This window comes from Abramis brama, assembly GCF_963993115.1.
Source record: "Abramis brama genome assembly, chromosome: 1".
Lineage (NCBI taxonomy): Eukaryota > Metazoa > Chordata > Actinopteri > Cypriniformes > Leuciscidae > Abramis > Abramis brama.
The window spans coordinates 21633268-21653390 of record NC_139963.1 but is presented as its reverse complement, the minus strand read 5'-3'; the positions used below and the strand labels follow the sequence as shown (position 1 = coordinate 21653390).

Genomic DNA, 20123 nt, shown 5'->3' with positions numbered 1-20123 from the left:
TTCTCATTCATTTGCTATTCGTTATTATTGAATGATCAAATTATTAATCAATGCAGTCATTTAATCATTTATTTGGTTATTTGTTCATTCTGTCATTTCATTCATACATTGGTACATTCAGTTGTTCATGTAACAGTTCATTAATTCATCCATTTGGTCTTTAGATCATTTGTTTATTTGGGTGATTTATTCGTCATTTGCTCGTTCACTCATTTATTTATTAGGGAATTTGTTAATTCATTAATTTGATCATTAATCATTTGTTTGTTCAGATAATTTATTACTGTAGGTAATTTGTTCATTCGCTTATTCATTCATTAGGTCATTTATTAATTAATTAATTAGCTCATTTGTTCATTCTGGTCATTTATTTGGTCATTTGTTCATTCGGTCATTCATTCATTCAGTCATTCATTCATTCATTCACTGATTCTCACTTCTTTTCTTACGGCATCGCACTGTCCCTCCTATCTGACTTAAGCCCCTCCTCTTCCCTCTCTCTCCCTCACCCACTTTCTCTTTCTCCGTCCGTTTATCTTCCTCTAACACTCTCTCTCCCCTTCATCTCACCTCCAACTAGTCAGTGTTCTGTCTCTCTGTCCTGCTCTGTCTCTCTCTTTTTCCCTCTCTGTCTGTCTCCTTCTCTCTCTCTTTTTGGTGTGCTCAAGCTCCAGTTTGGTTTCCAGTTTCTGTCTGTCTGCGTTGCCGGTCTCGTTCCTCTGCGGACCTGAACCTCCAGCTGAACCCGGGACTCCAGCTCACTCTACAGCAGGTAAGACTCCGGCATGCTTCACTACCACACAGAAAAGACTTATGGAATGACTAGAGACGGTAAAACAAGGAACTGTTGTGATGGGCTGGAGTCAGAAAGGAGAACAAGTAGAAAGGAAGTGAGACAGAAAGTACACTGATAACTGGAAGAAATGGGTAAATAATCAAGATTAAAATGGTTAGGGAATGCACAAAGAGAGGAAGAGATGGTCATCTTCTATCAAAGTCAGAGTGGCTGCAACATCATCCTCATGTAATATCCCATTCACAAACCACAGCTGAGCTCTGCCAGCCCTCCGCACTGTCAGTGTGTGTGTGTGTGTGTGTGTGTGTGTGAGAAGGAGGGAAAGAGAGAGCTTGTACAGCATTACTGAAAATGTAATAGATCACATCTACAGAAAATGGGACTGTAAAATAAGAAAAGACTGGCAGAGAGATTTAGGAAGACAAACTTGACGAATCGCTCATTAAAAAGCAATTTAAACCTCAACACAATGATGAAGGCAATGTGGCAGAGCATTCTATCTATCTATCTATCTATCTATCTATCTATCTATCTATCTATCTATCTATCTATCTCTTGTTCTGTTTATTTCTATCTTTCTGTCATTCTGTCTGTCTATCTCTGATGTTGGAGTGTTGTTTCTCTTAATGCGTCTATATTTATTTCATTCATAAACTCACGCTGATTCTACTGTAAATTTACAGAGATAAACCAGCCAAATAATATTTCTGTAATAATTATATTGTCTGAATCAATTGATTTACTTTTCTGTCTCTTTCATCTCTTTTCTACCCTTCTCTCTCACACTAAGTTATCATTTGCATGCACACAGGGTCTTTCCATTGACGCCCTAAACCTAAGCCTTACAGAAACACTTTTAAGTCTCTTTATAATTTTATATGTGGAGATTTCAGGTTTTACTATCCTTGAGGGAACATTTGGTCACAATGTATTCAAACCCTCTACATACAGCTTTTCTTATAGTCCAGATGTTGCAATCACACAATCTGGAGATTGAACTTGCACAGAAAGAGAGGGAGAGATTTACAAGGATGACAGAGGATGAGGAAAAGAGCTTGGCTGCATTAGTGCTGCTCCAGTCCTGGTGCAGTAACGTGTCTTTGGGTTCAAAAACTCTCTGATGCTTGCTGTCAGGGTGTGTGGGGACTGCTGGAATGGTGTTTGCGTGTTAGCTGAAAGGATGGCATAGCAAAAAGATTACATCCATTCTGCAGTGATGGCACAAAGAGTGTGTGTGTGTGTGTGTGTGTGTGTGTGTGTGAGAGAGAGAGAGAGAGAGAGAGAGAGAAGGGAGAGAGAGAGAGAGAGAGAGAGAGAGAGAGAGATGCATTACTCCTGCAGTCTGCCTTTTCTGGTTAATGAACCAAATCAGTCACACACATTCAGTCTCTGGGGGGGATGGGGGATGGGGGGGGGGGGGGGGGTGCTTTGAGTTCTTGAGCCCCTGCCCTATTTTAAAATTAATCAAAAGTGCCCTTCTCAAACAAATATCAATGAAAATATTGTGGTCAATAAAACAAAATGCATTTGATTATAATTAACATGACAATGTGTACAAAACTAAAGTAGTCTAAATTCCCATTTATTTTTATGTTTCTGTCAGTCTGAGGTGTCGTTGCGCGTTGATATGGGTTGCGTCACATTTATATAGCGCTTTTCTTGGCTCTCGAAGCATTTTACATAGAAGGGGGAATCTCCTCAACCACCACCAATGTGCAGCATCCACCTGGATGATGCGACGGCAGAACGCCCACCACACACCAGCTTACTGGTGGAGAGGAGACAGTGATGAAGCCAATCAGTATATGGGGATGATTAGGAGGCCATGATGGACAGGGGCCAATGGGCAAATTTGGCCAGGATACCAGGGTTACTCCCCTACTCTTTCGAAAAACATCCTGGGATTTTTAATGACCACAGAGAGTCAGGACCTCGGTTTAACGTCTCATCCGAAGGACGGTGCTCATTGACAGTATAGTGTCCCCATCACTACACTGGGGCGTTAGGATCCACACAGACCACAGGGTGAGCGCCCCCTACTGGCCTCACTAACACCTCTTCCAACAGCAACCTGGTTTTCCCAGGAGTCTCCCATCCAGGTACTGACCATGCAGGCTCAGCCCTGCTTAACTTCAGTGGACAACCAGTCTTGGGCTACAGGGTGATATGGCTGCAGTCAAGTTGCATGTGTCTTGTTTCAGTCTTGACTGACGGGGTTAGTCTTCATTTTCGAGGGTCTAAAACTCCGGAGTAGTGTGTGTGGTCGGCGGGCATAACCGTAGCAAAAGTTATGCGTTTTAAAATGAAAATGCACTAGTGTAAACGTAGGTATCCCACAGTCTGCTTGGGAACCGATGCTCTCGAGACAAATATGGTTCTTTCAGTGAGTATATGGCTCGATGGCAGGAAAAAAATAAACCAAACAATTTTTTTACTTTATTTTTTTTCCAATAATAAAAGGTTGTGTGTCGATTCATTTAAAAATTTCAGGGAATTTACTTTATAATATAAAATATAATATAAACTAAAACTATGATATAAATCATGTCTCAACTTTCACAGCTAAGTTAACTAGCGACATCGCTAGCTATTTTAGTCTGACTGACTCTGGTGGCCAACTAACATTATTATTACTAATTATATAGTGACCAAATACAACCATAAGCAAATGTTCAGTCTTGCTTGTGAAAGGTAATTCCCTGAGACCTGTTTTCAATTGTGCAGCGATTTGTACCAAGCAGCACACAAAGCAGGCATTTTTCTCAATTCTGTTATGAGACTTATGGGAAAGTTGCCCTCCGCAATATGGCGGCCCCGTTGACGTACGATTCAGCGGCCAATAGGGCGTCTATGTATTTATTATGCCTATGCCTACACCGACCAATCGTCATCTGGCACAACAAGTTCAAAATCTGCGTCGTTGAACTAATGGATGTTAATTGACTACAAAGCACTGCACAAAACCAGCACCAAAAATAGCATTAATGGTAAGTATAGTATTCAAGTCACTTGTATTTAGTCTATATTGATACACCATTCGATGAAACTATCATAGTTTGTTAAATGAAGCCCAGGCGCCATCTACAGGCCTATTATGTGAAATGTAGGCTGACAACAACAGCAATAGTATAATAGTACAGTACTACTGCTCAAAAATGTGCACACACATTACTATTTAGGGCCCAAGCCCTGAAAGGGCGGAGGCCCTATTGTTTTCGTAAGGATTTTTTTTTTTTTTTTCTTCATTATTTTTTTTTTTGCCTTTTTGCCACTTTTGGGTCCCTTAACATGCTCAAAAACTCTTGAAACTTTGCACACAGGTCAGAACCCGCGGCCATCAGGGCCGGACTGAAGCTGGTACCCGGGCGTGGCAGGGGGGCTCGACAGCGCCCCCTGGAATGGGGTCCGAAATCTTGGTCCATATATCAAACACGCTTGCATGTAATAATATGAAACTCAGTACACATATAGATCTCATCGGGCCGAACAACTTTCGTGCTCTAAGTTTTACAAAAGCCCAACAGGAAGTCGGTTATTATATGTTGTTTGGAAAACGCATACAATGGAATGTGAAATACTCCTCCTAGGGAATTCATCCGATCGCCGCCAAACTCGGTGTGAATGAAGTCAAGACATTGAGGATGAATTCTTGCGAACAGATTTTTGATATCTCGAACGGTTTGGCCGTGGCGAGGAAACGAATTTATGGCAAATAATGGGACACAGGAAGTGTGTTATAACTTCTGCATACATTATCTGATCTTGCTGAAACTTCAGCAGTGTGTTCGTTGTAAGAGGCCGATCACATGGATGTGACCTTTGTGAGTCAAAGTTATAGCGCCACCAACTGGCAACAGGAAGTGTGTCACTTTCAAAATGCTTTGAAATCACTTTCTTATTTTTACCCGATTTGCTTAAAACTTTATGTGTATAATGTAGACACACGGCAGATGTAGACCTGTGAAAGGATTATTGATATCTTAGATACTGTTGCCGTGGCAACGCATCAAACTTTAATATTCTTTTCGGATGCTTTTGAGACTCTTCACATGCTTGAAAATGCATGAAACTCGACAGACACATCACATTTATTATACAGTAGACATGTGCAAAGTTTCAGAAATGGGCGTGGTGGAATGGCTCAGTAGCGCCACCTTTAGTCAAAAATGGGGGCTTAGTTTTTCCTAGAATCACAAAACTTGGTAGGTGTATTGTTCTCATCAAGCAGGACACCTTTCTAATTTACAGTCATTACCTCAGACCCACAGGAAGTCAGATATTTTGGTTTGAATGTGGATTTTCTGGAGAATTTTCTCTCTCTCTCTGTGTGTCTGTGTGTGTGTGTGTGTTGGGGGGGGGGGGGGGATTTGTCTATTCCATTTAATCTTTGTTCTTCAAGGTTTCAGGGGCTTTTGGGGCCCTTAACGTGCTCAAAAACTCTTGAAACGTTCCACACAGGTCAGAACCCACGGTCATCAGGGCCGGGCTGAAGCTGGTACCCGGGCGTGGCAGGGGGGCTCAACAGCGACACGGTCTAAAAACTTGGTCCATATATCAAACACGCTTGCATGAATTAATATGAAACTCTGTACACATATAGATCTCATCGGGCCGAACAACTTCCGCACTCTAAGTTATTAGCTCCGCCCAACAGGAAGTCGGCTATTATGGGTTGTTTGAAAAACGCATGCTGTGGAATTTGATGTACTCCTCCTAGAGAATTCATCCACTCGCCTCCAAACTCGGTCAGCATGAAGTCAAGACATTGAGGATGATAAATTCCGGATGGATTTTTGATATCTCGAACGGTTTGGCCATGGCGAGGAAACAAATTTATGGCGAGAAAAGAGAAACACGAAGTAATATAACTTCTGCATACGTTAACTGATCTTGATGAAACTTCAGCAGTGTGTTCGTGGTAAGAGGCCGGTCAGATGGATGTAACTATTGTGAGTCAAAGTTATAGCGCCACCAACTGGTAGCAGGAAGTGTGTCACTTTCAAAATGCTTTTGACAAAAGTGGAGGGGGGTTACTTTTACCCACAGTTACAAAAATCAGTACGCATATTGGTCTCATCGAGCCGGACAACTTTCTAATTTACAGTCATTAGCTCCGAGCAACAGGAAGTCAGATATTTTGGGTTGAATGTGGATTTTTTGGATATGTCAGACTCTGAGTTTTTAGTTACTCCTCCTAAGTGGTTTATTTTATTCACACCAAACTTTTTCAACATTATAAAAATACATTAAAGATATATATATATATATATATATATATATATATATATATATATATATATATATATAAATATAGCTGCGAGCAGCGATGAAGGGCCAAAGCCGGCGGCACCGCCACCCCGGTGCCTTTAGGTAACTAATGGCATCGTGGTTGCGGTGCCACCGGCTTGGGCCCGTAATCGCTGCTCACAGCTATATTTATTTTTTATTTTTAAAGAAGTCCCTTATGCGCATCAAGCCTGCATTTATTTGATCAAAAATACAGAAAAAAAAATTACAATTTAAAATAATGGTTTTCTATTTTAATATACTTTAAAAAATGTAATTTATTTCTGTGATGCAAAGCATATATATGTATATACACACACACACACACACACACACACACACACACACATACATATATATATATATATATATATACATACCCCTGCCCCTGAGGAACTCTCTGCACATCCCTGCAGTTGCTTGCACATATTTGGCCATTTAACTCTTTTGACTAGATTAACCGGCATCCACCAGAAGTTACCAGTTTAAACTGTGTGTTTACTTGAAGTAGTCTTTTTTTCCCTGTGGTTTCTCTGGTGTTGTTTACGGTTGTCCTGATTTAAAGTTGAAGTGTGTAGCCTAATTTCTGTGGCACTAGTGGCATCAAATGGAATGGTTCTGTCCCAAAGGAGCAGTCCACCTGCGAGTCCACACTATTATGACATAATGCCACATAGACGGACTAAGAATAATCTGTTCTGGAGCCCACAAAGTCCTTCTGAAACCTGAAATGACAAATAAGACACCCTATGTCTTTGTGGACTTTCACTGCTGGTGCAGTTGTCAGAATCAATGATTGTGTTGAAACAGGTTTTGAAACACTCTCCTCGTCTGCCAAACTGATAGTCCTGCCCTTAGTTAAGCAATGTTGAAAGAACCAGTGTTTGAACTTTTTTGGGGAATCAATGTATAAATTACTTGCTTATACACTGAAAAAAAATGGCGTAGAAACAATTTTCACTTTGAAATTGCCAGCACCAGCATTTTTTTATCATATTCACAAAACTTGAATGGCTCCCAGAATATTTTATTGTATTAATATGTATATTGTATTTTTGTATTTTTTTCATCCGGATTAGATTCAGAACGATGATCAAAACATAGATAGACTAAATCGAGTCCATCAACAGCCCCAATGCTTGCATGTACCTCTTTGTGAGTCTGACATTTTTCTCAGAAATGATCACATTAGCTTACATGTGTGGAAACAACTTCTTCCTGTCTCTCGCTGGGCTGCGTTTAACTCCACTTTTAGACTTGTGAACTTCCCTAAGCACTTCCCCTTGAGGGAATCACCGCCACCATTTTAAAGTGCTTCGTCAAGTGGATGAGGGAAGTTTATTTGGACAGACCCTCGACCCCTCAGTTTTAATCGAGGAAAGTAAGTCTACTCAATATGTACACTTCAGGCAGATCCATAGACCACAATGCACCATGATTGTGACTTCACAGCAGGTCGCGCTTAATTAACCCCACCCCACACAACTGTAGTGTATGATATAGGAGTTATTTTGACACTTAACCGCATAATACTTGTAGCTACCTTAAGCTGACTGTTATAGTTTATTGTATTATAATTTTCGTTCTCCAACAGCCCAAGCATACATACAGGCCTATATGGTGCATAAAACAAATTCATAAGGAAAAAAAACTGTAAATAATAAATCGGCTCCATTGCGGATTCCAAGTGATCAAGGGTTTAGAGTGTTTCAAGGGTTCCGCCAGTAGTGGGCAACGTGAGCAATGACATACATCCGAGTGAACGAGGTGGAGGGAAGTTAGCGAGGGAAGGGCATAAAAAATTGGGCTGCATCTGAAATCGCATACTCTCTTGAGTAGGTACTTATTCTGAATAAGTAATTACTCCACGATCGCTAAAAAAGCATGTTCCATATAGTATGAATATGTGTAGTATAAATGTAGGCCAATTCAGACATACTACTACTGTTGTAATCGGAATTATTCAACCCCCATTGCAAATAAGGTTTATTGGCAAAATTTACAGACTTTCAGCTGTTTGCAATGAACAAATCAAACAAAAGTAATCGAAATAGCTGGTTTCCCCAAATTCAACTGAAAATTATTTAACCCCTTCATGACAAGCATCTTTAGTACTTAGTAGAACACCCTTTTGCTGTTATGACCTGCTGCAAACGAGATGTATAACCAGACACCAGCTTCTGGCAGCGTTTCTGAGGAATCTTAGCCTATTCCTCATGAGCAATGGCCTCCAGTTCAGTAATATTCTTGAGTTTTGCGTGCTGGACTGGACTTCCAGGACTTCTTCTGCAACCAAGCTTTGGTGGAATTTGAGGTATGCTTGGGATCATTGTCCTGTTGGAATGTCCAATGACACCCAAGCTTCAGCTTCCTCACTGACGGCATGACATTTGCTCCTAGGATTTCCTGATACTTCAATGAATCCATCTTGCCTTCCACACACTGCAGGTTTCCAGTGCCAGAGGATGCAAAGCAGCCCCAGAGCATCACCGAGCCCCAACATGCTGAACTGTAGGCAAAGTGTTCTTTTCAGCATGTGCTTCATTCTTCTTCCTCCAGACATACAGCTTATCCATAGGGCCGAAAAGTTCCAGTTTTGTTTCATCGCTCCAGAAAAGAATCCCAAAACTTCAGTGGCTTATTTATATGATTTTGAGCAAATTGGAGCCGACTTTTCTTGTGCTTTTGGGTCAGTAGTGGTTGTACGTCTTGGAGTTCTGGCATGCGTTTAGTACACCCATACTGTGCAAGCTGTAACCTCAGTGCCTGTTGCCACCAAGTCTTGCTGCAGGTCTTTTGCAGTCACTCAAAGGTTTTTTCTGAACCTGCCTTCTCAGAAATCTGGTTGCAGCAGTTGATAGCATCCTTTTTCTAACCCAGCCAGGTAGTGTAACCACTGTTCCTTTAACTTGCAACTTGCAAACTATGCTTCCAACAGTGTCTCTGGGAACATTAAGTGCCTTTGCTATCTTTTTGTATCCTGTTCCTTGTTTGTGAAGAGCGATGATATCTTCTCTTAAATTTTTGGGGCATTCTTTTGACTTGTCCATATTTCTAATATGCAGTCAAACTTGACACTCAACAAATCTAGCCAGTTGAGATATTTCATGTGTTCTAGCTCATATAGTTGCACTCACGCCTAGTGCAACTAATGAAGCCCTTGGTTAGTTGCCTCAGGTGTGCTCAAGAATCTCACTTGAAGAAGTAGGAGATCTGAGCAACTTTTTGCCTACTCTTTTATGAGTACTGTGAATTCGGACATATTACTTTTGTCAAATACTGTTTTGCACCTACTATATAGTAGGGAAGTATGCAATTTTGGATGCAGCCTTGGTTAATGCAGACCTTCTCTTGTTTTTGGATCCAGAGATGTTGTACTATTTCAGAAGATCCGAAACAGCAACCCCTACCGTATAACAGTGAAAACACGGATTGCTGGAAAAACTGGGGGCAAAAGTTAAGGAGAAAATATTTAACATTTGCTATAGGAGATTAACACTAAACATTACACACTTTCTGCTTTTTTATGTTTATTGTGATTGTTTGTCAGACCCATTGTGTCTTTTTTGTAGTTGTGGGCCATTATCTGTGGTTGTGTGTTTGTGTTTGTTCATACAGTTTTGGATGAACAGATAGACATCGTTGAATTTGTGTGTGTGTGTGTGTGTGTGTAATTGCGTATGTGTGGATGTGAGAGTGGTTGAGATTGGACAGCTGACACTAATTGAGTATTGGCAGATAGAGAATGCAATGTTCGTGAGTGTGGGATGGTGTCTGTATGTTTTGAGTTTCACTCCTACGTGGGCAGTTTTTTGATGAAACTCAACAGCCACCTATCTCTTGCGATCCGTTTCTGTCTATCTTTCTTTCTCTCTCTCTCTCTTTCACACACACATCACTCAGTGAGGCTTTCTGGAGATTAATTAATTAATGCGCTCTACTGTTGTGACAGTCTTGAAATGATAGATTAATTGATTCAAGACTTTGTGAGGTCTGCGTTATTTCAGCCCCGCATTAGTGGCCTCACGTTAAACGATCAAAGCAATTACGGCCGATGTCTCATCAGAACTACGTATGCATACTAATTGAAGCTGAAGTGACTTGTGATTTGGAGGATATGGTGAAGGTATGCCGTTGTTTACTCCCATTCATGTCATTCCAAACCAGCATGAATTTTTCTCTGTAGAATAAAAAAAAGGTGAATTTTTGGACAATATCTTGGTCAGCTTTTTTAATTTATTTTTTATATACACATAATGACAGTAAAAATACCATCATAAAAGTTGCCCATATGACATTATATTTCCAGTCTTCAAGAGGCGAAAATTATCAGTGATAATTCAGCAAGGATATGCAAATTCATCAAGAGTAAGTTTTACTTAAAAATAAATATTCTATTTGATATAAATGCTCTTTTTTTATAAATGAAATGGAAAACAAAATTCTATATGAACCATATTTACAGCCGCATGTATTGAACAGCTGCACCTACAGAAGACCGCCACATCTTTCTGCTTCCAGTCACATTCACAAAGCGGGAGACTGATCTTAAGTCATAACCAAATATTTGAGCTGTCAAAGCCTCTAGATTTCGCACAACTTCAACTTTAAATTCCCTTTAACCGTTTACGCTTGATCACATGCTCATTCAAGGTCAAACGGTCTGATAACTGCCTCTTCTCTTTGTGCTAAAGCAGACCACTGCAGTCAGGCCAGATTCTTGGCAGTTGTAGAAGGTTGTAGGCTGGCAGATATCCTGGGTAATACACTAGATGGATGGATAGATCTCTCCATTTTCTCTTTCTCTGACTCATAATTATTCTTAGTAACTATATTTATTTATTTATAACAAACATTTTATAATTTATTCTAACACACCTCTCCATTACTTAAAGGGTTTTATCTCGTTTTCTCTTTAAATAAAATGCTTCCATTTTCACTTTTCATTTTTTGAAAAATTTGCCTCACACATTTAGTTTCACAGCAGCAACAGCAAGCCAAAGGAGACAAGGTTTCAACTGAGCATATGCAGTTTTTAGACTACATTATATTCTTGCTCTGTCTATACAATAAATGCACGTTCTTAAATGAGTAAGGTTTTCAAGCGTATTACAGCTGCCCAGGTAATTGTATGACATGACCTATTTTAGTGGCGGCCAAATGACACTTTAAAATCAGTCAGAGTTACTATAGAAATGTATATTCATATGTAAATATGAAGCCGCATAATCATAATTCGCACCTTGATAGCACTTAGGCCTAGATGTTTCTGCCCACTTTCGATCATGTGATTGTGCTCTGCTTTTCCGCTAGACTGAAGTGTAAAATACGCCGCACAGTTACTTTCAGCTACTAAAAGATAAATACTGCAATTTTCTGGTGTTTTTTTTATTTATTTATTTTGGTTTTGATTGGTTGGGGCAGCCCTTCATCAAACTTCTAAATACACCGTCCACCTGATAACAGATAACACTATATGTGCCTAAATTTTGATTGGGTGGGCCTAGCCCACCCCTGCCCATGCCTAGATCCATCCCCGACGCCAGTACACTGATAGATTTCATATCCGACTACTGCAACTTATGAAAGTCTTAAGGACTCATTTAATTTATAAGGCTCTGATCAGGGATGGATCATAATTACAGATGCACCAATATTATTACAAATCTGGATATTGATAAAGTAATAATTATTTTCATGTTATGGCCAATAAATAATATTCATATAAAATATTTTTTTATTAATAATATTAAAGGTGCACTATGTAATATTGATAGCTAGCGGTTGAACTCGGTACTGCAGTCAAAATGAAAAATATTGGAGAGAGTTTTTTCCCTCGACGCTCACACGGGTTGCCAGATTGAGGACAGGCAACAGAAATTAGTGCAATTGACAATGGAAAACGACTAGCCCTACAGAATAAGTTGATCAGCTAATGTATACGTTTGCAATGATTTTTCGAGGCTTTGGGTAGAATTTACGATTTCTGATCCAGTTTATTTGCTGGCCATCACTGTGTTTTTCGCCAGCTGGCAACTCGGGGTGTCAAAATAATATTGAGTAAATTAGCAGTGGGCGGGATCACACAGACCAAAACAAAAACAGACATTCTGACACGAACGCACATTTCAAAGTAAAATAACTGGCTGTAGCATTGTTTTTCTGATAAATGAGTAGCCTATTTGAACTCAGCATGTTTCCTATATCTTTGCAAACATATTGTGGTATTTGCTATGCTTTAGTACAGTCAAAAAATTTAATAAAGCACATTTAAGATTTAAACTATTTTTGTCTGTGAAAAAATTTAAATCAAACTTAAAATCATGCATTTTAAATGCTGCAAGTGAATGTAGCTATCACAGAATTTGAATGTACAGTATGGAAAATGGATATTAATTTTGCGATTTATTTATTTTGATATTTTTAGTGGAGGACATTTAGTATTGCTGTCATTATTTCTGATGTGATTTCTGATGGATGTGGTGGATTTGTCGCGATTATCAAGAAACAAATCCTGCTATCTTGTTTGTGACCTTGTAAGGGACATTGTGTGGGTGTCAGGGGTTTTTGAAATTAATATGTGTGTGTTTGATGCCAAGCCTTTCGTATGCGCGCGCGTGTGTGTGTTTATCTCATTTGGATTTTATCTGTAATGCTAAAACACCTGCTAATTATCCACTCAGATTGAAGCCGCATGCTAATGGACTGACACATCACACACACACACACACACACACACACACACACACACACACACACACACACACACACACACACACACAGTAGGCCTATCTGGCATAAACATGAGAGGTTTTCTGTTAATAAGTTGTTTTATTTGGAGTGACAGTGCGTGAATGTTCTCTGTAGGAGTGCAGCATTCAACAAGAATGCATAGAGAGAAGACTTTCTCACCTGTGCTAATTTATATGCTACATCTGTGCCAAAGTGCGAACATGTAGGGATGTGAGCTATATACCCTTTGGGCTGTTTCTTACACAAATCTATCATATGCCCTCAGAAGACTCACTTTTTATTATGGTGTTTTTGTTTTCTGAAATCTCTTCTTATTGCAGACTTTGGTATCAATGTGTATGACTGATCTATTCTTAGCTCTTTGTACCGTTTTAAAGTGACTATTTATTACCTTGGCTTGTGTTCGGCAAGGGAAAAGTCTACCTTTAGACTGACGTTAAAGTCACCGTGTCGCACCAGGAGTCACACGTTCAATTAGCCAATCCCTGACCTCCTAAATGAGGTCAGCACTGTGGCGGAGGTCCACCGGGAGAGCAGTCTAAAACGGACTCACTCAGTCTTATCCGGTTACTCTCACTGTTCTTTCTTTAGCTTTCTGGATGATCTTAAATGCACACTGTGATATGCCCTAAATTTGCACATATAGCTTTAAAAGCAGCTGAGCTTTGGAGAAATTATATACTAGTTTATATATAGTGAAATATTATTACAATTTAAAATGACTGATTTCTATTTGAATATATTTCAAAATGTAATTTATTCCTGTGATGCAAAGCAGAATTTTCAGTATTTTCTGTCTTCAGTGTCATATGATCCTTCAGAAATCATTCTAATCTGCTGATTTGCAAGAAAAAATGTCTTATTATCAATGTTGCAAACAGTTGTGCTGCTTAATATTTTTTAGTGGAAACCGTGATACATTTTGGCAGGATTGTTTGATAAATAGAAAGTTAGAAAAGAACAGCTTTTATTTGAAATATAAATATTTTACTGTCTTCTGTACTGTCATCTTTGATCCGTGATGAATATGCAGCACATGCATGCTCATTCTCTTTCTGTCTCTTTTGCAGAGGTCAGTTGTTCATTCAGTCAGCAGAAAAGGAGGTACAGTGTGTTCCTTCTCTTTTCACTGAATAGCGGTTTTCTGTTACAGTATCTTTGCTTTGTCATCTCAGAAACTCGCTTGATCTCAAGGGACACTCCCACCTAAAGGGCAAAATAATAGAAGTCACAACAGTCGATATGAATCCGCAACTTCAATCTGACGACCAGTAGGATTTCATGTCTTTGCCCTGTGGGGAGTAGAAAAGTCCTTTACTCTGATAGAGTTCCAGAGGTTAAAGATACTGCCTAAGAGTCCATACTAACTGTGATTTGCTCCCCCACTGAATCAAGATTAGTTTTGATTTGTCCTCCAAGATAATTAGCCTTATTATCCTGTAGTCTGACCTCCTCCACTCTCACTGAACCAATGGCAATGAGTCACATGCACCAGGGGACAAATAAATGTGTGGTTTTTTTCCTAGCTGAATCAAATCCAGGTTTAAAAGTTCAACCAAAAATCTAAATCCTTCCTTCACGTTGTTACAAACCTGTATGACTTTCTTTTTTCTGTGTAACACAAAAGAAGATTTTTTTTTCAAAATCTGTTTTTGCTCCTAAATTTAAAAACTTTTTGGGATGAACTATCCCTTTAAGAATCCGTTGAGTAATTAATATTCAATGCTGCTAATCTGAATATTTGGAGCAACTGCTCAAGAATATTCTGATAATAATCATGATATGGTCACACAAGCAAATAATGACTTAACTGCTCTCGGCGCCACATTTAAAAAACCAAGAAACAATCAGAATCGTCACCATTTGTTCCAGGCCAATCACAACCAACCAATCCTGAGGGTGCACCGCAGTTCTGAAGGTCGTTTTGCCCCCTGCAAAACAGACAGGGCACAAACATGTACTGTAACACTGGTACTGCTTGAAGCCAGTGAATTCTGGGATAGCCCAGGAGATAGGAATGGTCACGGTGTGGAATGAAGTGACTTAATTAGGCCGAGCAGTGCTTTAATACCCACAGGGCTCTGGACAATTACAGTAGAGGCCATTATTACAGTATTAGCCTGCTCTCTCTCTGTGTGTGTAACTGCATATATAGCTCAATACTTTCATTTACGTCCTGTACGACCATGAGATGTAAGACCTCTCTCTCTCTCTCATTTCACTGTTCTCTATGAAGCACTTAGCGCAGTGTTTTTGCCTCAGGCTCAGGCTGGTCACTAGAGTGTAAAGTAACTGTATGAGTGTGTGTGTGTTTGTGTAGATGTATGTCGCCATATCTAAACTGCTGAAAGAAGCAGAGTAGTGCTCTACTGCCCTTGATACTGATACAGGACCTCGCTGGCTGTATTACAGTAGCTGTAGACATGACAAAGATAATCTGTGATTATTATTATTATTATTATAATTTGTGAATGAATCATTCTTTTGGGTCCAATCTTTTTAGTGAACCTGGTTGATTTACAAAACCTGTTCAAATGATTCATTAACATTGGAATCAATAGTTTCTCAATTTCAACTCACTGACTCGGATAGTCACAGCAATGTCTGGTCTGAGTTTTCACTGAACCACTTGATTCACAAAAAAAAAAGCCATATTTTAAGTCACATCCTTCTATTATCCAGTTGATTCACCTGTCTGAATTATTTGTTCGCAAATCCGACAGCAGCGGTTCTCATATCAACTCACTGATCTAAAGCAATATCCAGTTTGTGGGGGGAATTGCATCTTTCTATAAACTGGTTGGTCTGAATGATTTGTTCACAAATGCATCAGTCCTCAGCTTCAACTCACTGACTAAGTGATTCAATCACAGCAATGTTTGATTTGTGATTTTTTTATTTTTTTTTATAGTCTGGTTCATAAACACAACCTGTTTGAATGATTCGTTCACAAATCATACTGAATCGATTCTCAATTCCATCTCACTGGCTCAATAATTTGGTCACAATGGGTATCGGCTCACTGAAGGGGAAGATTATCAGTGAATAACAAAAACTATTTTGCTCTGCTCGCCACACAAAGCTGTCGTATTACTTCAGAGAAAGGACTTGGAATATCAGGCACAAGTTGAATTGATGATATTTTTGGTGCATTTGCATGCTTTTTGAAGCTTGAATACTTCAAGTCCATATTTATTGTATTTGCATGGAAAAGAGCGACCAGCACTTCAGAATCTCTCCTTTTGTGTTCAGGTTTGGAATGACATGAGGGTGTGTAAATGAATCATTCCATTCCAGAGGTTTTCTCTCAAAACCAGCACCGAAAAGTCTGCAGATTTCATCTTAGGCTAATAATAACTTGTCCTTTTAGCTAATTTTACATGCTGTCTTCATTATTGTTGAGTTGTCATGTTTTCGTGTTGATGTGTGTCTTACACTGAAGATTATGCTGACTGCAGAGGGTCTCTTCAACTAATTCTATTTTCAAGGATTCTTAAACGGTGAACAACAATCCCCTCTAGTGCCTGTTAGTGCACACACACATACACACACACACACACGTGCGCACACACACACGTGCGCACACGCACACTTATAGGCCTACTCTTACATACACATTGCACCAAGCATGAGGAGAATACTAATTTGATGTTGGTCCTCTTTTTTCACGCTATAAGCTGTGGACATGACAAGAATGGAAATAGAGAGAGAGAGAGAGAGCTGCCTGCTGGGTTGCGGAGAAACGAAGTAGTAGGAAGAATAGAGGACGGGAGAAAAGGAATGAATGAATGAATGAATGAATGACAATGGAGGTGAGGAGTGTGTGAATGAAAAAAATAATAATAGCTGCACAATTTCAGCTCGCACTAGAGGGATGAAGTAGCAGAGCATCGGAAATGAATCTCAATGAATGTTTCGTTGTACAAACAAGCACCATCTGGTTCTAAAGTGGGATGGATGAAGCTTTCCCTTTAAACCAGTTCAGACCTGTTATTGTGTAGATCGGGCCAGTTCTGAATCAGTTTGTTCGGTTCATTGTGGTGAAGTGGTACAACTTCAACACGAGGACCAAAACAGCTGTGAGATGAAGGTCTTCACAAATAGTGTTGTTTTGGCATTCACGGTTGGTCTGGTAGCCTACAGTAGTTAAAGGAAAAGTTCACCCAAAAATGAAAATTTTGTCATTCACTCTCATGTTGTTCCAAAACTGTGTGACTTTCTTTTGAGAAATCTCTCTGCTTTTGTTTGATCAGTGAGTCAGCGGGGTCTAATATTGTTTGAAACTCAATGTTCTTCCATTTAAATGAGGAAAGAACAACTAAATTATCCTATTATCATGCATAAACTTTTCACAATAAATTTAATTTAAAGTTTACTTCATCCTACTTTACCCTGGTTCTAACAGACAATAGCCCCTTTCACACAGCAGTCCCGATAAATTACCGTAAAATTACCAGAACCGGTAAATACACAAATATGCTGTTCACACAACACAAGCATCGGCGTTCTGGCATTTTACCGGTAAGAGACCATTCTCACGTCATCAGCAGCAAAATACCGGTAAATTCTGTGATGTCAGTCATTGGAAATGCAGAGCCGCAGCGCTGATTGGGAAAGAAGGCTAGGTCTCGAGCACAGCGCATTGAAAAATCTGAGATGATCAAAGATGATAATTTAGCGCATATTTAAATAGAAAAACTATATAAAAACTAAAACAGCACGGAGTAATTAGTCATCTCCATAAGTCTTAATGATTGGCCCAAAGTAGACTTCTTACGTCATTGCGTTCTGACTTCGTACGTGATTATCACACTGGTAATCTTCTTTCCGCGTTCACACAGAGCACATTACCGGTAATTTACTGGTAATGTTACAACTTCCCTTACTGGTAAATTGCCGGAACCAATTTACCAGTATTTTTGAAAAGGTCCTGTTCACACATAATCTGTTACCGGTAATTTACCAGTAAAGACTGTATGTGTGAAAGGGGCTATTGGTTGTTGGCAGCAATCATGTGCCGCAGTCATGGGCAACACTTCCATCATGCTTTTAATAATGAGAGTTTTATGTGTACATGTATCGATCTCAAGTGCTGAAAGAAACACAAGAAACACTCCCTCTTAATGAGCAGAAAGCTTAAGTAAAGTCTTCTGTGGCCAATTATTTACTGTTATTGCTGTGATTAAAATGTATGAGTACTGTATCTTTGCCAGCACAGATAACTAAATAACCTCAGCAGTGTCTCCTGTTCTCAATAAAACACCAAAGTGTCAAAGTCAATAGATACGAGTGGACACATGAACCCGTTCTGTAAAAATGTAAATGAATCTGATGTTTAAAAAAAAACTATTCTCTGTAAACCAAAAGTCTGAAGGATCCCGAAATGACTTTGGCAGCAAACCCAGAATCTGTTTTGCAAGGAATTGACATTTGTCACAAAATATCCGCCAACAACCAGAGCCTGTTTTCCGAGAGTCACTTCAATCAAATCATCATTAAACATCTGCACGGGAGTCATGCTGTAAATTGAAGATCATTTTCTCCACCATTAAATCTTTGTACTGATATCATGGCCGTACAAAAGTGATTAGCTCATATTCAGACAGCCACAGCAGCTGCTACAAACTCATTAGCGGCAAATTTATGTTTGCATGTTCCTCTTGACTTCCTAGTTTGTAATTAAATTTGTTAATTTTATTGTTTATTGCTTTTTTCCTTTTATGAATGTGATTATCAGTATCTTATGTCACTATATAAGTTTCTGCATTATTCTTACAGTTTTTGTTACTACTGTAAAAGTATTATATTATATAAATGTTATAATTGATAATCTACTGTAAATATAAATATTTATAATAAATTATAATAAAAATGAAATATTATTGTAGTATATCTTTCAAACTTATTTTTTTTAGGGGCCAAGCCCCGAAGGGGCTATGGCACCTATTGTATCTGTTAGTTTTCTTATTATTATTAGGGGCCAAGCCCCGAAGGGGCAAGGCACCTATTGTATCTGTTAGTTTTCTTATTATTATTATTCTTCTTCTTCTTCTTCTTCTTCTTCTTCCGCCAATGGAAGTCTATGGCAGCCCTATGAACCGTACATAGGAAAATGATGAAATTTGGCACAGTTGTAGAGATAGCCATGAATAGTAATTGGACCAAATTTGGTGTCTCTAGGACCAACTCTATAGCGCCACCACCAGTTCAAAAATTCAACATTGAAATGGTTATAACTTTTGAACCCTTTGATCTAGAGAAATAAAACTTAGTACACTTGATTCATCTCATCATGGTGATCAAAATCAATAGCTTACATTAAGACTCCGCCCATTACAGTAGTAGCCATTTTGTAAAGTACAGTATTCCGTTTTTTCGCTACTCCTCCTTCAAAATTTGTCCAATTTTGTCCAAAATTTGCTCAAATGATCTTTGGACTGAGCCGCATAGAAATGACTGAACAGATTTTTTTTATTCATCTTTGTTCAAAAGTTATGATGTCGCAAACTTAATGAGGTTGACCCAAAATTGGTGTAGAGGCTGTATCTCGGCCAAAGTTTGATCAATCGAAACAAAAATTGATACACTTGATTGGAAGCATTGTTTGAGGGTCCGTGCCAAAGTTGGGAACAGCGCCACCTACGGGTCATGAGATATGGAAAATAGCTATTTTGGTCAATAACTTTTGAACAGTTTGTCAGAAAATCATAAATGTGGTATCTATGGATTCCTTGGGTCATGCCAAATCCATGCATACCGATTTTGCCAGGATGGGATGTACCACGTGTCCGCCATTTTGAATTTTGTCATAATTTGCAATAACTTTTAAACTATTTGACATATCTTCACAAAATTTAGTATGGATCATCGACACAATGTCCTGAAAGTACATGAGAAGATTGAGCACAGCGCCACCTAGTGTTCCAGAGATATAAGGTCTTTTGTAAAAACGCTTATAACTTTTGTAAATATTGTTCAAATTTTGATTTCTTTATGTCATTACATTCTTTGGCTTATGCCGATTCCGTCGATATCTCATTTGTCATTTTCCAACAATGTGACTATCCGCCATATTGGAACAAATGAAAAACAGTTTTTTCGCTACTCCTCCTTCAAATCTTACTCAATTTTGTCCAAAATTTGATCAGATGTTCTTTGGACTGAGCTGCACAGAAATGACTGAACAGATTTTTGATATTCGCTACCGTTCCTGAGATATTCATCTCCGAATTTGACCTAGCCTGTGTATGTTGCCTTATGCCAGTTACCTTAGCATAATAATTGGTTA

General features: G+C 39.0%; 1 protein-coding gene across 2 annotated transcripts in view; it reads left to right on the top strand.

Moving 5' to 3' along the window:
* The first annotated feature begins 507 nt into the window (after nucleotides 1–507).
* Nucleotides 508–20123, top strand: part of pvalb6 (parvalbumin 6) — a 44343-nt gene continuing 24727 nt past the window's right edge. The window contains exons 1-2 of one of the 2 annotated variants that reach the window (XM_084124482.1): nucleotides 508–772; nucleotides 13906–13939. The gene's annotated coding sequence lies outside the window, so the exon portion shown is untranslated. The remainder of the gene's footprint in view (nucleotides 773–13905; nucleotides 13940–20123) is intronic. The other variant, XM_084124481.1, reaches the window with a different exon arrangement.